General features: G+C 32.8%; 1 protein-coding gene across 2 annotated transcripts in view; it reads left to right on the top strand.

Moving 5' to 3' along the window:
- Positions 1-438: 438 nt before the first annotated feature.
- LOC113404148 (uncharacterized) overlaps positions 439-21,904 on the top strand; it is a 43,967-nt gene continuing 22,501 nt past the window's right edge. For both annotated transcript variants that reach the window (XM_026644944.2, XM_026644943.2), the window contains exon 1: positions 439-788. The gene's annotated coding sequence lies outside the window, so the exon portion shown is untranslated. The remainder of the gene's footprint in view (positions 789-21,904) is intronic.

Raw genomic sequence — 21,904 nt, 5'->3', positions numbered from 1 at the left:
TTCTAATTCATATAAAGTTCTAGACGATCTTTAAAATGTTATTAATTTTATTACAATATAGAAAAAATACTTTTTCATTCAAAATTATATGCATGCAATTCTTTTATATTTTAGTTTTTATAAAACCCTAAAAGAAATATTATGAGAGTAATAAAAAGTACAATGTAAGAGAAAGATTTTTGTAATTTTCTATTTGTATTTTTTGATTTTTTTTTTCACGTCGTTAAAATAAACGAGAATGATGTTTTGTTGCATTGATTATAAAAATAATATACACATGAGAATGCATATTATATAATATTAATAAATTATGTTCAGTAAAATCACAGTTTGAAATTTATTTATTTTATTTAGATTAAAGATAGAACTGTGTAAATCTGCGTTTATTAACTGTTCTAGGGAGTATTAAAAATCAATACTCGTGAACATGCGTGAAATAGTATTCTGAAATTTGGTGAAACGGTATCTTCGTGCGTTTGGTTATGTTATTAAAAAACTAAAAGTAACAATTTACGCCAAAAATAAGGTTATTGTCGTGAAATCTTCTTAAATTTGTTTCCAAAAAATATAATTGATTTTTCTTTTTATATAATGTTGGCCGTATTGATTCGGTTGTCAACAACTTCAGAGTGGAGGTGCGATAGTGATTGCGCGTAGTGTTATTGTTTTGTGGAAAAAATTGTGAAACTTAACTAAATTCAATTCGTTTACTTAAATATTTCCTTACGATTCCTATCTTTGTTCTGATATATTTATTTTCTGTGTGGAATATGTCAGTCATCAGCACGGTAAGTAATAAAATTATGCTACATCAACATCAGCACAGGGCGGTACAATCGTGTCGAAATTGACAGCATTTCTTATTTAAATAGACGTTTTATCAATAAAAATCATCGTTATTCATTGATTAATGTTATAAAAATGCTAATCCAATAGATGTTTAGTGATATATTCTGTTTAGAAGAGTGTTTCGATAGCCTCAGAGATGTATCCTCCATATTTTACTGCTACGTGCATGGTACCAACTACATAATATAACTAGCTATAGCAGTTAGCTTTTCACTAAAATCTGATTCGATTGTGGTTTTCAGTGCATATTTCGTGAAGAATGAATGATTTTAGGTAGTTTTAAGTCATTTTGATGAAAATATTTGTTATTAATACGGGAAATGAAAGATCTATATTTCGTCCTTGTCAGGTGTCGTACACATTCGGTAGTAGGTACCTATAGCTTTCTCAATACCTTTATTCTAATAAATATTTCAGAATGATTATAATAATACATGAAAATAATAAGTAGGTCAAACATTTCTAAAAGAAATCATGTAAAAATAAAGATAAGAACCTATTTTATATTATAAATCATAAATAAATATTGAGTTATATGTTCAAATAATAATATTTTTCGGAATTTCTAAGTAATTTTTGATGATCACATATTAAAAACTCATAATTCATATTTAATACTTACATAAATTGTCATTGCTATTATAACTTTGTGCTCATTTAATTAAATTTGTTTAAATAGAATTTTCTAAGCACTTCTACATTGCAGAGTGCTACCATTTAATAATTATATACTCTGATATAATTTCAGTTCTAATTTTTTTGTCATTATGTTTCAAATAAAAAATATCAACCATATTTTGTATGATCGCTTTTGGTATTTTTAAAAACATACCTTGGACAATAGTGATAGCAACACTATCAGTTAATTCAAGAAGTATGCAAGATAAAATTAGAAAGGATATTATGTTTGTTCATTTCTTTGATAAAAAAAGCATTTCTGTTAAATGTGCAACTTCTTTATGCCATCAGCTGAAATGAGGTCAGATCATTTTTGAAATAATGTTTCATATTAAATAAGCTTACTACAGAAAATGGTTTATTAAGAATATGCTTTGTCTCTTCTTTTACTTTCTGACAATTGAGTATATACTCATATTAATAGACTGTAAATCCTCATAATCCGTCCGTTTAAGGAGAGGGTTTTCAGCTCCACACTGTTCCAATGTGACAGATTTAAATCGGACACTTGTGAGTTTCCTTATTATGTTCCCATTCGCTCCATAGCAAATGATGAATTATAAACTTAAATATACAAGAGAATTCAGTCAAAATTTTGTTTGGTTTGAATCGGCAATTTTCCACCTTGGCTCTCATATTAAATATTAATATGTATTTGTTCAGTTAGAGAATAGAAAACAAACATCACATTATATATCAATATAGATTTACTTTTAAAATGTCGGACCTATTTTTACAATAATCTTGTAACATACCATATTTGTATCAAAAACTTGATGCTATATGCATAATATTATTTTATGTTTATTGTGCAGAATTGTGTCATTGGCATCAAATATCATGACTCGAAAAAAATGTTTTAACATTAAGCATTTTAGTGACAAACCTTATAAATTAAATTATATAAATGTTTAGGTTTCTAAAATAATGCTACAAAATTAAAATAAGTTATTAATGGATTATTTTAATTAAAACTTATTGCTTTGGAGCAAACATTATTTAATTGAAGGAATTTGCACAGCCAACTTGTGTTTATTTGAACTGCAGTTCAACGGAAACATATCTCAGTTTTTTTAGTCTACTATATTTAACCATATTAAACTCACAGTCCTCAAAGACTTTTATAAATAGTGCATTTTGCTTTTCCTGTAGTAGGACATTAAGAACATGGGTAATTTGTGAACATACAAAGTACTTGATAAACTTGGGAACCCCAATGGATTTGAGCTTATGACCATTGGTTAAGACATACTCGATTTCCCCTTTGTCCCATATATTTCACATATACAAATAACAAACTATACAGTAACATATACAGTTAATTAGTAATTTAAAATAAATCTTTAATTAAACACTACTTGTGTATGAAATACTAGTAGAATTCATTTAAAAAAAGTCCTTGTGGACACAACATTTTTAAGCATTTAGTTCTATTTGCATCGAGGACAAATCCATATTTTTAAAAATATTTTTTTATTTGAAAAAGACAACACCATTTTAGAATGCATCTGTATTGAAACATTTTTGAGACAAGAACAGTATTATTATGTAAGAGTATATATCTGTGTCTTGCAGTCTGTTTGTGGTTTAAGTTTCATGTCAATATATATTATTTTTATACTCAAATGAATATGGAATACTCTTTGTCATAATGAATGCTCATTGATATTAACTTAATAGACAATTTTTTGTGAACTGAATGTTATATGTTTATACCAGGATGTTTCAGTATATACTTAGTAACAAATTTGTAATATAAAGGCTGACTAAATGCAGCTATTGCAAATTTTCAATATTACTAGTACATACTAAGTTGTTTTTGTGTTGTATATGTTCATCTGTGTACTTCGTAATAAATTTGTCTCATTAATATGATCTTGGAATCTCTAACCGTCCATGCCTAATGTGACTATGTAAAGTCACTTTGAAATTTATTGGTTTATAGGTAGGCTAGCAAAGAGGCCTCCTGATGGTCGCCACCGATGATGAATATTGGTTCTGTAAAAAAAATTAAAAGTTCCTTATATCGCCAATGAAACTCCTAGTGAACTAAGGTGTTATGTCCCTTATGCCTGTTACACTGGCTTTCTCATCCTTCAACCCAGAACACAAAAATACTAAGTGTGATGGTAGAATAAGTGACAACCCTACACGTATTACAATAGTTTTTAATTTATATAAGAGATCCCATTCTATTTTTAGTCTTGGAGCTCGAAACTCTCTTTGGGATGTTTTTGATAAAATAGTCACAACTCACAATATAAATACAATATAACTATTTTACTTGGTTTCCTATCTAATTCTTCTTCATTTAACTTGAATAACATTATCTTAATAGAACCTGGGAAGGCCTTTAAACGGTATTTTTTTTTAACGCTATTTTTCGTCTCGACATGTAAATAAATTTTGTCACCTAAGCTCACTTACTATAATTGTAAATTTTTCTCCATAAGCGAATAAACTATAAACATTAAACAGTGCCTTAATATTGTCGTCCCATATCGCTATAAAATTTGCTAGTTTGGAGTGTGCTAGTCAGTGGTGCTACTTTACAATGAGACATTCAATAAGTGCAATGATTTTATGTATATTGATTAATGATTTCAGTTTTGAGTTTTATTTTTTAGTCGTGTTATAACGAGATTCATCTCAGAACAGTCTTTTGGCTACTTTCCACGGTCTTATATTTCTCAAGTTATTTAGGATGCTAGCGATTACGAACATCCTCTAACTAAACTTCCGTTAGCTAAAATTTCTAAATCGTATAATATCTGTAACCTTTGAAATAGTCTTGACGACATGCAGGCATTTTCATCACTCACTCTATGGATCTATTTACTCACGAAGGCTAGCCTCTCCATGTTAAACGTCTTAATGTGTTTGAGATGATTAAGGCTTAAAACACTAAAAACAAATTAAAATATATTTGTTAGTTTTTTGACGCTGATAATTTAACGTGGAGAAACGCGCCTTCGTGGGTGAATAGATCTACACCGCCAAACGTATTGTGTTTCGGTTTGATCTCACCCTGGGTTAGCCAGTATAATTAGAGCGCATGGTTGTCGGCGCAATGTCCGTAATGTTTTTTCATTGTTAGGAATGATTTACTCTTTTTATTGTGTCATCTGGGCGACGGCGTCCACTTACCGCGAGGTTGCTCATTAACTCGTGTGTCAGTATAATACATTATACAAAAATAAAGAAACAGATAGGTTTTAAAAAAATAAATCATATTGTATGGTTTATTATTTGTCACTCATATTATTCGGTATAATATTAATAATCAGTCAAACTTTTAATACTTTGTACTAAAGAGAATTTCGTGAAAATAAAGTTAAGCGTTTGTTCGTTTTAAAAAAATGTTGGAATATTATTTGGTCGTTTCGTCTTAAAAGAAAAAACTTCCGTTCATAATATTTTCAGCTACTTAAAAATGACACCAAAAATAATTGTTTATTAGCTTTAAGCGCCCTGTAAACTTCACGTTTCCAGACACTCTTAATAGGCGTCCATTTCGAATTAAGACGATGTGTCTAAGTCACTTGCGCTTTGCATTGGAAACTGAGAAACTAATGTTGCTTCTCTACACCGTGACCTCTTCGGTGAGTCAAATGAACCGCGGTTAGGCCAAGTAGACACTCGATAGTGTATTGAGTATCAGTCGTGATCAGGATCACTTAACAACAAGGTTTTCAGCTACATACGATGAATCGAATCGTTTAGCTGCTCTCCGCTTTATCAATTGGAATTGGTTTTGCGTTTTTGCAATTTTTGAGTATAAGCCAGGTTTATGCACGTTCGATGTTCTCGCGTAATTTATGACGGATTCTTTTTTCAAACAATACATTAACTAATGACCCCGGTAAAACAAAATCTTTGAATGAATCTCTATATTTAACTGGCTGACTGACACTGAACTACTTAAGTATTTCAAAGTTATATTGTATCATCAACGACTCTCAGAACTTGTGAATATGGCTTTAGAAGTGTAAAGGGCCTGTGATCCTTATAATAATGTCAAAAATAGTTCATGTTATGACAGATGCAAAGGCCCATCAGGAAACCCATAACAAACAAAATAAAAAAACAAAACGACTTTTGACACCAATTGAAATGGCGTGACAACAAGTTCCCCAGCTTTTAAAACTGTATTCTAATGTGCTTGTCGCTAGCCGTGTATGTATTTATTCAACACATATCCTCTGATTATGCATTCAATTTCAGTAGAATGCAATTTCCCGCAAAGTCTGTTTATTTGTGAGTGTCAGTAAATCGTAATCATTATCTTTATATCTTGATATTGGCAATTTGTTTCTTAATTTAAATACTAAAAATTAGCTCATATTAACATGAGACGTTTGATCAAAACGAGTCAATTAGTTTGGAATAATTAATAATTATGTGCAATCTGTTACGTGGAAATATGTGGCATAAAATACATACAAAGTATATAACATTTAAGAAATGATCGTCTTTATTTTTCTGCATTTGCACTTCAAACTCACTTGCACTTGTTTCTGTGAAGTGGGCACGGCGTGTAAGCTGCACGACTCCCCACCTGGGATGGGTTTTTACCCCACCAGGTGAGATGGTTGTCAAAACTTAGCGTGTTCCTACCAGAGATCAACAGTGTTGTAGTGTTTCAACATAAGTAACGTTCGCGAAGAAATAATTATTTCTTTAAAAAAAACTGTATATATTGTAAGGAATATCTAAAGGAACCTACTAATTACGCCAATTTTATTATTATAAAAATTAAATGTTCTTTACACGCGGCTGTTTAAGGCTTGTTGTCTTGGCAACTTCAAAATATTATGTTATGTTTTTTTTCAACTGAATCAAATAAACATTCATTTCCATGAACATTTAGATGTATAGAGGTATATAGATATAAAAATACTAGGGCTTTGGAACTATACAAATTATTCGATAAGTTAATAGGATTATCATCAACGTGAAATTCCATGATGTGAATCACTCGTGGTTTTGTATTTCATTTAGTAAATGTATGAAATCTAGTATAATCATCATTTGTTGCGTTGCCGCCGGGTCCGCATCTGCCGAACTGCATTCGATCGTGTTTTACCTTCCCAACCGTCTCTATACTATCTGTATATATTTTAAGAGCAATGCCAATATTATGTTAATGTCAGTTCTATTTCATAATAACATATATAAAAATGATTGGTGAAACATTATTAGGTATCTTATTATTAGGTAAGTTTTCGGGGTTCTTATCGTTTTGTTTAAGGTCGTATTGTCGATAAAAGAATGTTATGCAAATGTCTCTTCTCTCTTGAAGCTTGACACTCCAGCTTCAGTGCAGTTTGGTCGATAATATGAGATGGATATAAAGACATGCACAACAAAAATTAGAGATGTCCCAAAGTGGACCCCGCCATTATCCGTTTATAATACAATGTTAGACACGTGTTCTGCCCACTGGGCATCGCGCTATTGCAAGGTTGGCGTCATAATAAACCATTAATTACCATGCTAAACGAAATCAAAACTGTATATTGAAAACTGCACGAAGCAGCTTTTCAGTGTTCTCAAGTGTAATAAATATCCCAAGTATAGTACGTTGATCCACTGTCGCCCGGCTGGCTTTTCTTCCCCGAATTGCATATCCTTGACTACTAACTAAAATTGGATTAAAAAAGAGATGGAGGTTAATTTCTTTTGGAGTGTAGATTTTACCGAGAAAAACCGGCAGGAATTAACCGTAGTTACTCTTTATTTGTAAATAAAACAATGTAATAATCATATATATTTATGTATTCCGTATGGAAGAAAGAAATGCTAATTCTAAGCTCTTTTATCATTTACTCGATCCTATACAGTATACAAAGCCTTATTCTTAATATTATTATTAATATTTCTTAACCATGAGTTTTTTTTTGCTGGTAAATGTTTAGTTGGTGTTTCAAACGAAAATGCCAGTGTTTTTTAATATGTCGGTAGGCGTACGAGCAAATAGGTCACCTGATGGTAAGTGGTCACTACCGCCCATAGACAATGGCGCTGTAAGAAATATTAACCATTTCTTACATCACCAATGCGCCACCAACCTCGGAACTAAGATGTCATGTCCCTTGTGCCTGTAGTTACCCTTCAAACCGGACCACCACAAACTGAGTACTGCTGTTTGGCGGTAGAATATCAAGTTCACTCCAAGACCTTACCGTCGGGTGGTTCGTTTGCTTACATAAATTAAAAAAGTCTTCATCGAGCATATCGAATAATTACAGTTTATACGTTTTATATGTACGTGTAAATTTTTCGCTACAATGATTTGGATCAATATAGATCCAAAGTGTTACATAATTCCACAGCTTAGGTTGACAGCGACAAATATTCCTATTAAATATTTAAACGTACGTTACTGATTTCCATCATGATATCTCTCCCGACGGTATGTAGGCCAACAGCAGACTCGCGTAAGAATATAATATTGATTTTACGTAGGACAAAGCAAGAAAACTTTTATAATAAGTTTTTCAGTAAAATAAATACTTTCGAAAAAATTAGAGATTGCAGCGAAATACTTTATTAAACACAAAGTTTAATTCATGAACCTTAACTATGCAGACGGGGAAGGATAAGTGCCAATTTTTTTTTTTAATATCGTTAAAAATGATATTTTTGTCTTATTTCAACTGTTTGAAGTGTCTCAAGTAAAGATGAGAGAGGAAGAGATATATGTTGATAATATTCAAGAGAGGTCGTCTGTGTGTGTGTATGATCTATAGAATGTTGTGAAACAGTTTTTGTAATTAGTTCAACGTCTAAATTTCTAAAACGCAATTGAAAGTACCCTAGGTATGACGGAGACTAACGAGGGGTATATAAGGGGAAGGGGTTGGAATAGGGATAGGTTATTTACTTGACACCATAGTGATTGGGAACACATTAAACGTATATATTATCTAGCTTTATTCATTTTGGAGCAAACATTCAAGCATAAAGTCAAGCCGGAACTGCAGTAAAAGAGAAAATTTAAAATAACGTTGTTATTAAATTCAGATAGGACTTAAAGTCACTGTACTTATAAAAACACGATTATAAGATATAAACATGATTTACAAGAGGCAGGGTATATATATACCATCAATCGTCAAACGAATCTCATTAATAGTTATCTAATTACTTAACAATGTTGAGATTAAATTGAAGATAACCCCCTCCCTGAATATCCGATTTGCGCCACAGCGACAGACAATATTGAAAACATACATAATATTCCTAACACGAAAAAAGGCAGTGCAAGATGGGAATGATATTCCTCAAATAACACCAAAAACGATGGGAAACATTTTTCAACGCTTTGGTTTCATCATTCGAAATTCAAGTTTTTTTTTTGTAAAAGTCAATTGATTAACAATACCTTATCAGATTTAGCATAGAAATTATTTTTTTGTTGAAAAATGGCAGCCCAATAAGAAAATGTCGATCATTATTTGCACGAAACAGTCCGCAGTCCCGGTTGCTTTGGAAATTTGTTGATGGATAATAATTTACTGCATCCGCCGACTGCATCGACTACAGGCGCGCTCCTGTCACATAAAATGTGAATAAAATATTTTAAGTCTATGTTTACTTTTTCTTATAAAATTCATCTTTTGCAAAAACGTATAATAATAATGTGGTTCTTTACTTATTTTAATATACAAGATATTATAAAAACCGAATATGTTAATTTACACGTATACCATTATTGTTCAAGTTAAGTTAAAAAATTAGAAGTAAAATCAAAGAAATGCAAGTCTGCCGCCATAGTTGTTTATACGTCGCTTATTTTCAATGCTATCAGTCTGTGATCGTTTTTGTTTTTCATATCTGAATTATTAAATTCTGTGATAATGACAATATATAAGGTCCGGCATTACTAGTATTAGAACTCACAATTACTAAATTCTTTTAAATAAACAATATCGTATCTACTTTGATGACGTCACAAATAAAAACATGGCTGTCAAACGATATCATCTGCAGCATAAATTAAAATAATTTGATTTTGTTTATAATAATTAAACAAAACATCTAGATTAACTTAGATTCAGTTAAAGATAAATCCGAACCATCATTATCACATTAGTGGTCATCAGTAACGGTCCCTGTCGCAGATCGAACGTTAAACAAGTGAGCGAATAAGATGAGTAACCTGTATATCGGTAATCGGTGATAGCGGAGGGGTGTGCGCGATCGTAGTCGACACGCACGTGATTACGGCACAATAACGCTTCTGCAGCGCGAGTGAGTTCACCTCGCGACGAGCTCTTACACGTCACACGAGCATTTTAAACTTTAGCTAGGTAACCCTTGACAATCTCTCGCGGTTCCTGCTTAATAAAATGTGCTTCCTGCATTTCCGCGAGTGTGCCCATTCGGATGCATCGCCTTTTAGCAAAAGTAAAAGGAAATATGCTAGTGCGGCTTATCACTTTAAGTGGTAGGTATGTATCTGTAACAAGCTTGCGTGCAGTTTTATGTTCGATATTTTTTAATTGATTACAATTACACTCCTCATAAAATATTTATTGAAAGTTGATACAGATATCGATCGAGTAAAACATTCGAAGCAGCGATTGGTTCATTAAATGGATCACCGTTTACATTCTGTAACTTCTTGACCGGCTTAGAGCAGCGTGTCATGGATTTCATTCGTCTTCATTGTCAAGGACATTCCTGTCTTTTGCAATCGCTTAAGCATTGTTGGATCTTAAATTATAATTAATTATTATATTATTTCATTGTCACTTACGTACTGATATGTTATCAACTTTGTTAAACCGTGATTATAAAACTATTTTGTACTAGACAAGTGTTCCTGTCAGATGTACAAAATTAAATCAAAATCTACTTTATTCAAGTAGGTTTTTACAAGCACTTTTGACAAACTATTTTAAGTAAAGCTACCACCGGTTCAGAATGTAGATTCTACCGAGAAGAACCGACAAGAAACTCAGTAGTTACTCTCTTTCAACATCTAAAAATACAGTCATGTTAGTTAAATACAAGTATATAAGTCATGTCTCCTGCCTGGGAGTCAACAAGTATTACCTCCACGATCTTTTATCATCTATATAATATTGTATCGAATAATATGCCTTCTTTATTGACTTTGCGGAGTCGGAAACTTGGCGTTATAAGCTTATCCTTACTTCTTGTGCACATACAATGATTATCACTGATTTGTCAAAGTGATCAATGCTACTATACACAATATTGTTGTAAATATATTGTGACGCAACAGTGAGAATTCCTACTTTGTTAAAAACATCCCGAAGTCTGAGAGTCTCTAGCTCCAAGATTATAAATAGACTGGATTGCTCTCTCTTGTAAAATAAAAAACTGATTCAATATCTGCAGCGTTACCCCAAAGTAATATGCCATATGACATAATACTGTGAAAATAACCAAAATTTACTAGAGCGGTTTCTAACCGCTTAAACGTTTTTAATACAACGCCATGGAATGGAAATATAGTACTATTTTTGACCTTCGAAAATGAACTGAAGAAATCCACAGTTCTTGACTTCATTTATATAGCTGGTCTGTTTAAACCAATTCTCATAAAATCTCTAGGATGATTGTCAAATGTAAAATGATTCATTCATTCATTCAATCTTAGCTAAGTTATGATATTGCATAGGTACAGTTTAGACATCTGAAATTTACCAATAAACCTAACCGGGACTAATTACGAATGATTGTTGGTTGATCTCCATTGAGCCGTTGTTAGCACGAGTTACACGTGCAGGTAATGTTACATACTTCGTTACGGAGGCGATTGTTTTACGCGCCCCTTGACCCCTCCGTGATAGAGTGCTAGACGCTCGTTATTTAAACTCTGCAAGAAATCGTCAATATAATAAAATGAATCTTTATCGGTAAATGCAATTTACGTAGGTATTAGGAGACGGTTTCCTTGGTGGGTTGTTTGTATAAGTAATCAATTTACCATTTACAAAATTTAAGAAGTTTATTAAGACTAAATTGATAAATAAATCTTATTATTCATTAAAAGAATACTTTTTAGAAACTGGATTTAGACTCGGGTTCCATCAAAGGACACTAATTAACGTGATAAACAGCATTGTAAATCTGTTAATTTGAAAAGACCAACTGTGTCAGTTACTTGACGTTTCTTCTCTCTAGAGTTTACAGAGAAGTTTACTTGAATAAAATTGATTTGATTTGATATGGAGGTTATAAATTTAGAGCAGGGCAGTTCCGTTCGAGCTGACCTATAGCTGCCAAATTAACTTAACTTCCATTGATTGCTCAATTTGATTACAAAAAAACTTTATTTATTAGTAAATAAATGTTGAGCCGAGATGGCCCAGTGGTTAGAACACGTGCATCTTAACCGATGATTGCGGGTTCAAACCCAGGCAGGCACCACTGAATTTTCATGTGCTTAATTAGTGTTTATAATTCATCTCGTGCTCGGCGGTGAAGGAAAACATCGTGAGGAAACCTGCATGTGTCTAACTTCAACGGAATTCTGCCACATGTGCATCCATCACCCCGCATTGGAGCAGCGAGGTGGAATGTGCTCCAAAACCTTCTTATCCAAGGGAGAGGAGGCCATAGCCCAGCATTGGGAAATTTACAGGCTGTTAATGTAAATGTTTTTTTTTGTTATTTAATAGAATTTACTATTTAAATGGATTTTAAGATTTTTATTTATGGATTAATATTTGAACAAAATATCAGCTGATACGTCTTAGTAACATAATGAGTCTCAGAGTCATTCCAAGAGAGGAAGCCCCCGAGGATGTCATCATACGTAGTGGACAACTGCAGTAATCGTATATCGTATAAAAAAGGGTTTCATTATTCGCGCCGAGTGGAAGATGTTTGCCAATTTGGAGTAGTAGTACGTTCAGTGATCAGTAACGAGTTAGAGATTAATTTATCTTTGTCACCTTTGATTTTTATTGCCGGGTATTCTCGTAGTTACTACTTAACACACACCGATAATTTTTTATTTTATTTGATTTATGTAGATAGTAATATTGTTGTGGAGTAATGCCGCAGATATTTAAATTGTATTTATCTGATGTTTACAAAACATATTTAGTTCTAGAACAACAATACGCGCAAAATTTAAGGAAATAGAATATTAACGGCTGCTTTACGATTTATTTATTATAATATAATTTTTATACGGAAGAATCAACAAAAACATTAAATAAGAGCTAATATACATACAAAAATTAAGAACTGCTTGTAGCCCCTCTCTGCTTTCACGCAGTACAGAAAACGTGTTTGGCTAATATGAATATATATATAATGGAAGATATCATTCAAATTATTATTATTCGTTAAAATAATACAATTTTGATAAAAACACGATTGGATTTAGGCTGGATCCATCACAGGCCTGTTCGAACAATAATTTGTTGTGCATACTAACGTCATGGTAAATCGGCTTATTTGAAAAAAGCAACAATGCGAGTTTCTTACCGTTTCTTCTTGTTTTCCGAAACGGTGGTAGAGTTGAAATATTGGCGATTCAAAAATGCTTTACTGTAAAGTTTACTTGAAATAAAAGAAAAAACTACGGACCATCAGTGATAGTTTTACTTTTTTATTTATTTAATACTATATCGTAATGTTTAAAAAGTACTTAAAAACAATATTTTATTTCGATTACGTCCGTCCTGTCGATCGTTTATTACCTTGGTGAGTTCGGAAAGCGAACTATAATCGTGGTTGAAACAGAGTAATAAAGAAACTAAATAAGAACCTATCTATCGCTGTTACGACTAGTAACTAGTAACAAAGACCTCTTTGGTTAATTTAACAACGCTCTAGGTCTCCTTTTCAAAATTAGTTAATCTTAAATCATATTTTAAACAAAAAACACAGCCGTTTCGTAGTCCATCAGCAGTTATGTGTGCCTAAATGTGTACAAAAAAAACAATGCACCGTGCTTAGCAAGTTTGTCTACGCCCTAAAGCAATGGCGGTTGGCTCTGTAGTAGCATTAACAATGCACATTGTGCAGTGGACGGATCAATTGGCTCGCATTGTGATTTCTCTTCACGCATCTACAAGTGTTAAATGACAAAGTTAAAGTGCTCGGAACGGAGAGCGTAATTTAGGTCTTTAATGGCTCACAGGATGTGTATCTATGTACTCGAGACGACGGCCCTGAGCTTAATTAAGGGTTCCAAACAATCAACAGAATTGAGGCTTCAAACGGCACCGATATAATACTATAGGGATGGTGGTCCGAAATTTAGGAATTTCACATTTCAACTCATTTAGTACAAAAAAACGATAGCCTAGTGATGATATCCCTACGAAGTTACTAAACAAATATTTGGGACTCGCCATTGGTCCACGTTACACTACATAGTTTGACACAAAATTTAACATGTGCCCAAAACGGAAAAAACTGCACCAAAAAAACGATTCAAATTCGTATCTTATGTCAAATTTCTTTTTTCCCATTTGCTGTTGTTACACTTGGCCTTTGGAGTAGTGGTGCAAAAAGATTCATTAAAAGTATAACACCTCGCCTCATTGCCTCCACTGGTGACAGGAGGGCTGGTTCGTTTTTAGCCCAGGGGATCGGAATTGCGATTCAACTTGGAAATGTTGCTAGTATATATATATATATAATTAAACACGATGTACCAATAATCACCATTTACAAATTTCTTACAAAAATAGTGGTTTAGTAAAAGTAACAGATTGCAAGGTTTTATATAAAGTGGCCGTAATCTGAACCAATACTCCAGTCGGAGGACGAGCACGTAGGGACGACGAAGAGGAGTAATGATAACTCGATGGCTCTGATAAAGTAGTAGGAACCTCTTGATAATAGTATAATCACCAACCGATACGTTAAGCTATATCTGCTGTTCTGTTATCTGTAGATTGATACGCGAAGCAAGAACGTTGTAGTCATTGTTACAAAGTGTTACCTTTAAAGTTTATCTGGCGAAAGAGTGTAAAAAGCATTTAGGCAAAGCAACATCATATACATTAGCTGATCCCAATGTAAGTAGCTAAAGCACTTGTGTTATGGAAAATCAGACGTAAATCGGTACCACAAACACCCAGACCCAAGACAACATAGAAAACTAATGAAATTTTTCTACATCGACTCGGCCGGGAATCGAACCCGGGACCTCGGAGTAGCGTACCCATGAAAACCGGTGTACACACTACTCGACCACGGAGGTCGTCTGATTCGTCTGATATATTTATATATCCTAAAAATAACACTCACACACACACTATCATATTATATATACAAATATATTACATATATAAATATTTAATGCGAAACATTCATAGTCAACGTTCGCGCTGCCAGTGACAAAGTTCACGTTGATGTTAAAAATTTGGTGTTTTTTATTGTAATAATGAAGAGGTATCTGCCAGCTGAGCGTCATATTTATTCGTTCTATATAAGCCAGAGAAAAAAAAGGTTTGTTTTTAATTACAAGTATCACATTGTATTACAAACAATTAGATTTAAAAAAAAACTCAAGCAGCCATATAAACAACAAACTCTTAACGATAACAACAAACTACTTTGCTTTTGTTGCTTCAAGTTTTTATATATTTATCCATTAGGCCTTATTTTTTATTTTTTTTTTAATTATTTGACCAATCACAGATAGTTTGACAAACCTAACCAATCACTAACGATTATTACAATAAGTCAAGCATCGATTAAGTCTCTAATACACTTTTTATGGCTGCATAGAGTAACATATGATTTATATTATTTTATATTAAGGTAGCGATGTTTAGTATATAACATCTTAACTTTCTTTATATAATACCTAAATTATGTGCGACACCTTGACTAAAATTTGTTTGTTTGTTCAGCTCTCAGCCGATGCATGACTACTAAGTCATGCACCGGATGATACCCACATAGATAACAGAATAAAAATACAATTAAAATATACAATTCGTAAGTATATAAATTATATAGATTAATACGGCTACCTATATTGAATTTATATTCATTGTATACAACACGTGGCTCTTTATCGATCGTTGGTTTAAGTCTAAGCAAGACCGCCTTCTCGCGAGACTAGTGTGTTAACTCCTGGGTATTGAACACCGGATATATTATGACAAGAAATTGTCAGCTGTGGCTCAGAGTTTAGAAGTTGTCAATGTATGCGCTGTCGTGCCTCGAAAATCATGTGAAACCGTGAACCTAAATTCCTCAGGATTACGAGAGTGAATGAATTGCGAGAGCTTTTATTTAAAGTAGTTTAGCGTATACATTTATCTACAGTACTCTATTGTATATTTTGAACATATATATACCTCGATAAAAGGCGGTCAGGTGGCCAGTATCATCACGTGTTTGGACCTGACCGGCTCCTAAGCCGGCGAGGAATACGGCCCAGCGTGTTACTGAAACAGAAAAACTCCCTGCAATGTTACTCATTTTAATACTGTCTGCATGTTTCTTGTATATGTATATACCTATATATACTGCAGTTGTAAAGGACTCATTAAAAAAAATAAGAAGATATTTTTGTCCTTTCACAGTCAAGTCACATTAACAAAAGATATAGTCGTTTTATGTGCTAAATGTTTAATACGCTGTAGTAGATGGAATATAACAGCGGGACTCAATCAACTACTTTAAAACAAAAAGTTTTGGTGACGTTAATATAATGTTATATAAGCTGAGATATATATTAGGGAATTGAAAAAAAGTGAAAGATTTAATTCATTTATTTGATTTCAATATAAGTTTATATTAAAATAATTAAAGCTGAGAGGATCGCTATATACTCAGGGCTTATTTCATGGAAATATCCGAGAATACATTGCATACAATTTCGCGTAATTGAAAAAAGAAGCCTTTCAAATAATTATTTTAATTAATATTATTCAAGTAAAAGATCCAACCGAGTCCTTTGATCCTCTTAAATGGAACGAGAAGATTAAATCTGTAGATTTCATTGCGAAAGTTATTTACTATTGAAAAAAATAAAAATATGACAATCATAAAAATCACAATAAAATAAAAAATCGCAACGATTCTTTGTCTAAACAATATTTAAGTTAAAGATGACCAATTTCGCGCTTGCAATCGTTTCGACTCCATATACTCTATTCCAACCATAATAGGAAAAAAAAGCAAATAAACAACATTTGACAGCGATTTGAAGTGATATCTTTGGTCGAGAGCTTGATTAATCTATGGTATTCACTATGGATTTGCGATAAAATGGCATTTTGAACGTCGACGAAAATGATGTCAGAATTTTGGTAGTGTTGTATTATAAATAAAGATGTATTAATCATAAACTCTTAGTAGTGCACAATATGGCTGAGTTATTAGCAAATCTCATGAAATACGTATCTATCTAAAATTTGTTTATCTTTTTTCCTACTTCCATTGGAATAGGCTATGTGTATTTTGTAGATATTTTCTGGATGTTCCTTTGGAAACTCTTTTATTTCGAGCTCCTATTTAACTTGCAATGTTTGTTTATTTGGATCAATTACAAGCTGAATTAGAACCTCTTTCTCTTATCTTGCGAAGTTCAAGTGATGTGATTCAAAAGTGCCAAGTAGTTGAAATGAAAAGTTCAGGTGTCGTTATTATTAGTCATTCATTTTAAGCATTTTTTGTGGGATTTATTTTGTGCTATTCATGTTTTTAATTTTTTTTTAAGCGAAAGTTATGACCTTGTTTCGGACGTCATTAAATACGGCATACAAAATCAAACAGAAAATATAATTATTGTATAATTTTATATTGGTCCCTGGTATAATATACTATTTTAAAAAATAGGTGGCTGTTGAGCTGGTACTTTAAATCATGATAAGTTAAAATGTATCTACGAAGTTAATAAATATAGGGTCGAAGACTGCCCAAGGAAGCTAGATTGACCTTACTGGGACGGAATCTTGGTGTTACAAGTTTGCCCGTAGGTACTTCTCGTGTTTATGCAATGTTAAATTAATGTTTCTATCAGAATTAAGAGTTAGACTAAGAATGGGTTTGGGCAAATAAACACATTTTTTTTTTAATTAAATTCTATTAATTTGTTTTGAATATAATATAGTATAGCACTAGTAAATGAGAAGTTATTTTAAATTTAAATGTCTCACTGAAAAAAACCTATATCCACAAAAAATACCAGAAGTATCAGCGTCTTTCGAAAAATGTTTTAGTATGTATATTAGGTACCTATATTAGTTTAACCTGCTTTTAATTTCGACTGTTGACGTTACAAGCGTAAATATTCACTTTATTCTCCTTTATAAAAGAGTCAACGATAATTCTGAACGTATTAATAAATATATGGTTTATAAATAATTGCTTGTTCCGCTTATGCCGGCAAGATTTCTGCATTTTGTGGCAATAATGGCAATCGTTTAAAACATTTTGCATGAATGACATAACTTCTGCTACTTCTGGAAATTATATAAACGGGTATTACGTGGGTATGATAGCGATTAGGTAAACAATGCTTTTAGGTATTAGAAGTAATGAGGAGTAGGGACACCCTCGGTTACCGCACTCTTTTAGCTGATGAACATATTAACTATCTATACAGTAACTTATCATAACACATCAATATCATTATTTACTATCCGACTTCGAAGGGTATATTGTTACAATCGGTTAAAATAATACATATAATCATATATGTATATGACTACGTTCATCTGTTCCGCATAACTTCTAAACTACATACATACCTACTATTATTCGACAAATATATATCGATACATGCGCCTTGATCGTATAGGTTAACAGGAAGACATCAGACCAGGCATTTAAAATAAAATTGAAAGGGTCGTGTTGGATATCAACTGGTAGGTAATTTATAAAATCAAATCGTACTTTTCAGAGCGCAATCTATAAACAGTCCGGTTTTGGTTTTGAAACATTTACTTGTTGTTTTCGTCCTTAAAATGGTTGCAAATGGCCTCAATGACGACAATAATTATCGTCGGATATTATTTTTTATATTGGGATATAAACTAGCTCGTTGGGGGCTAGATCTGGAGTAGGGAGAACAAGGGGTTCGAATACATTTAACGTAGAATAGTAAAGCGAGCTCCGGGAGGTTACTGTCGTGAATCGTTGCGCGGTCTTGTCACCTTTGGATTAATTTTCTCGAGCTTTTTCCTTGATTCGCTTGATATGGTCTTCTTTCAGGTAATGTATTACGTTCCTCAGAGTTACGGAAACTGTACTCACCGTCACTCTTTTTTGATGATTCATGAATGACTTTATGATTGCAGTGCACACTTTCTGTCCAATTGCAAGCAAGAGTTTCTGGGATCATGATAAACGTGAAACGGAGGTCTGTCAATGATTGATTCCAGTTGATCCTTATAGTAACAATAGTTCATAATAGGTAATAACGATTGTACTGTGGATTGGGAACTACCGTATCATAACATCCGTCTTTATAAATAAGAAGATCAGAAACAATAAAAGTTTAATGGTAGGCTAATCGAATAGTTATATAAAATAGAGAAATCGTCAAGAATCATTAAACTTACTTACAACGACCAATTTATTTATATCCGCGTTACCCCGTTATGTGTCCTTAAAGGGTCCCGTCTCATACTCTTACAAATATTTTTTCGGCTTCATTTACTCGATTTTTCGACAATTTTAATCCATCAATCGGAATTCCAAAGGGTTGGGTAGTCTCGGGTAGTCTTCAATCGATAGTCGACCTTCTTAAAATAGTAACAACCATACCACTTGTAAACGATAGTTTTACGATGAGTTGCATAAAAGGCTCCGAACTCACGTGCTTTAATCTGCGTGATTTTTCTTGCTTCATCGAAAACTTTATAAAATTAAATTAAATTTTCTTCATTTCGTTGCATTTTCATTCCGACTTAGTTATTAAAAGATTACTCGTGGATGACGTCGTTTAAAGAGTTCCCATTGCGATGGATGAGTTTATCTAATCTTCTCGGTAGAATCTACATTCCGAACCGGTGGTAGCTTTACTTTAAATAGTTTGTTAAATGACGATTCAAAAGTGCTTGTAAAAGCCTACTTGAATAAAGTATATCTTTATTTTAATTTTTTGATTTTTGGATGCCTTCCCTCTCCTTGGGCTTTTGAACTCCTTTCGTATGGAACCATAAATTAACGAACGATAGGAAATGATTGGTATAAATAAAAAAACAATGAGAGTTCTGACAATGATGACAATGAGTCCTGAGATGTAATGTAATCTATCTATCATGCAGCGCTTTAGCAATGTCTATCAGTATTACATACGTGTATGGTAGAGATGGTTGCGTGGCAGTTATCGCTGCGTACTAAGTTGCATCAAATGCAGCTTGTACAGTCGGAGTAAGAAAAGGTTCGTCACCTTAAGATCTATTTTCGTGTGCTCAGTATGAGCGATAACCTGCTTTACCGATTGAGTATGACATGTTGCGTCGCAATGTCATTATAAGTCGCATCTAGCAAAGAGTATAATAGCGTTTAAAAGCTATAATAATAATAAGAAGAAGCCGTCAATCGGTGTGATAATTACCAACTTTTCACGAAACCTCATAGTGAATGCTCGTGTAACATCGGAGATTAGGACATTGTCTTGTCTCTTATAAAAGAGAGTGCATAGTAGTAATCCTACTAAAAATAAATAGTAATTATGGTAAAATTTATTCATTTAAACAAATCTTATATATTTTATTAAAACGAGTGTATCCGCCATTCGTATCAATCACAGCTTGTAGTCGCTGTCGCATTGATCCAACAAGGCGAGAGTATATTTCGATTGCTCTGAAGCCCTCCCAGACACTTCGGCAATGTTCTACGACAGCTGCTTTGGTTCTATCGTTATTATTTATCCACCGTTGCACCATCAAACCCCATAGATTTTCGATAGGGTTTATCCGCCGCTTTTGCAGGCCAAGGAATCACAACCACTTCCCGGTGCCGATGGAACCACTCATCACACGTCACGTCATAAAATTAACCGTCACTTAAAATAACGGCCGAATAATATTACAAGCGTTTTTATTCTAAGATTGCAAGATATTGCAAGAAAATATATGACAATGACAGACTCTGACAATTCAGTAGAAGATATCTAATTTAAATCTTGTAATGACTAATTAGGCCATAAAAAAGTTTTTATGTTGATATGAAACGACGTAGTCCAAAGATGTTAGACTATTTTGAACCAAGTTATCATAGCATGTTAGTTTAAATTTATATGCAGTTGTCTATTTAGTGCTTTAGATTCAAAAGGTACTAAGAGTTTACGACTTGATAAAGGAATGAGTTTGAAAACCGACGAAGGTTTTCTTACTCTGACTGTACATTCTATAATTGAATATGTCTTTAAATTATTTTCTTAATTGGAATGTAATATTGTATGAATAAAGTAAATAAATAATGTACACATTTTATTTATGTTTACGTGTATGTGTAAATCTACATAAATATGTACATTAAAACAGAATATCCCACAAATCAATATACCATTTGAATGGTACCAGATCTATATCCCATGTTTATGTGTTTGATAATATTCAAATATCTACAAACTATGATACAGAAAACGTGATCATCTTATTGGGGACTAGACAATTGTTATCTATGTTTGAAATCCGATTGAAGTGAGTTAAGTAGGTAGTGAGTTTACCGCGTTGAGGCAGACTGAAAGCAGACGCTGCAAGTGCAGTGAAGGTGGGTTTTGGTAAATCAAGTATAATCTACTTTTCAAATAGAACGCTGTAGGAATCAAAGTTGATGAAGCCTTTTTGTAATTTTCCCTTTTGTTACATCTTCAAGAAATCCAAATTTTTACTATAGCTATAGGATTTATCATATAAACAGTTTTTTTATTACGTTGACGCTCCACAGCGTAGTTGATATTCGTAGCACTCGTCTACAGCGGATGATGCCGTAGTAAGGGAAATCAACTTGAATACAGTTGTTGTAGTTTTTTTGATTTAAAGTTAAGATATAATTATATTATCTATTTCTAAAGAAAATAAAATTTGTTTATATTTAAGTAAAATAGGTAGTTGATTTATATTTAGTAGGTACTAAAGTACGTTATTACATTATTGGTAGGTTGACTGGCATTCTGGCATCCGCTAAATCGCCAATGCGATGCCATGGGTCGTGGGGAAATAAGATGTTAATTCCCTTGTGTCTGTAGTTACACTGCCTGAACTATCCTTCAACCCGGAACACAGCGATACTAAGTTATGCTGTTTGGCGGACTTTTGCATCGCACCGCCTAATTATACATAAAATCTTGAACAATTATATGATTACATAATAACTAGGTCTTTGAACTGTTGAAGAAATAACAGGTTACGAACATATATTGTGAAATGAAAACGGGACCGAGCTTGGAGACCGTATAATA

The sequence above is a fragment of the Vanessa tameamea genome, chromosome Z (assembly GCF_037043105.1).
Source record: "Vanessa tameamea isolate UH-Manoa-2023 chromosome Z, ilVanTame1 primary haplotype, whole genome shotgun sequence".
Lineage (NCBI taxonomy): Eukaryota > Metazoa > Arthropoda > Insecta > Lepidoptera > Nymphalidae > Vanessa > Vanessa tameamea.
This window is presented reverse-complemented; position numbering and strand designations above follow the sequence as displayed.